Source organism: Furipterus horrens, unplaced genomic scaffold (genome assembly GCF_987537825.1).
Source record: "Furipterus horrens unplaced genomic scaffold, mFurHor1.1.pri manual_scaffold_17, whole genome shotgun sequence".
NCBI lineage: Eukaryota > Metazoa > Chordata > Mammalia > Chiroptera > Furipteridae > Furipterus > Furipterus horrens.
The window spans coordinates 13,415,250-13,416,244 of NW_028327187.1; the positions used below are offsets into that span (position 1 = coordinate 13,415,250).

The 995-nt window shown below is 37.8% G+C and overlaps 1 non-coding gene across 1 annotated transcript; it reads right to left on the reverse strand.

Annotated features, from left to right (window-relative positions):
• Positions 1 to 577: 577 nt before the first annotated feature.
• LOC149990563 (U1 spliceosomal RNA) lies at positions 578 to 741 on the reverse strand. Its single transcript, XR_016508837.1, has one exon. It is a non-coding gene; the product is annotated as a U1 spliceosomal RNA (small nuclear RNA).
• Positions 742 to 995: the final 254 nt, after the last annotated feature.

Below are 995 nucleotides of genomic sequence, written 5' to 3' on the forward strand. Positions count from 1 at the left end.
AAAGGGCATTTACTTGGATGCCAATAAGCTGGCTGGCATCCTGAAAAAAAAAAAAAAAAAGCTGGTTTTTTTTTCTAGTTATTTCATGTTTTCAAATCAAGTCATAACTGGGGCCAAGAGCATATATAATGAGGGGCTGAGAAGACTATTGATATTTAAGATTCCCCAAACCTACTCCAGCCTCCTTCCAAACTTCAGAAATGCAGTGCTAAGGTGTATTTGGTAATGCCCAAAGTGATTTACTGAAATTTATAATATATGACCTTTAATTCTCAGATTTTTCTTTTAAATTTTCCTTGACAAACTAGCCAAAACCAACGTTTAGCCTAAGAAATCATACCTCATAACTAATCTAGTCTAGGGCTCAAGGATAAATATAAAAAACAAAATAGGGGCCATATAGGGATTAAGAGTACAATGAAACAAAGCTCTGGAATCAGAGATCTGCCTACAAATACTGCTACTTAGTGATCTTGGGCAAATTACCAAAGGCCTGTATCTTACTCAGCTGCATCACCTATTAATAAAACAGGGTGGTAAAATACACCTTAGAAACACTGAGAATTTTTTTTTTCTACAGGGGAGAGCGTGAGCGCAACCCCCTACCACCATAAATTATGCAGTTGAGTTTCCCATATATGGGGAAACCGCAGGGGTCAGCACATCCTGAGTACAGTGAGTAAGTCTCATCCTGGGAAAATCACCTTCGTGATCATGGTATCTTACCTGCCAAGTATGGGATTAAATAGTTTGTCAAGTGCTTAATACAATATGTGATAGCAATCACAAAAACTTAGCTATTAGTAATCCACTTGCAAGGCCTTAGATTTTAATGTTGCCTGAATTCAATGATGGCGTAGAACTGCGACCCTAGCTTTCATTGCCTATTTTTTCAAATGACCATTAAGAACACGGCTTATAATCTGTTGATTTACCAGCTCCTCTGTTCTAGATAACCGTCCTTTATCACTGAATATCCCTCAACAAGATTCCCG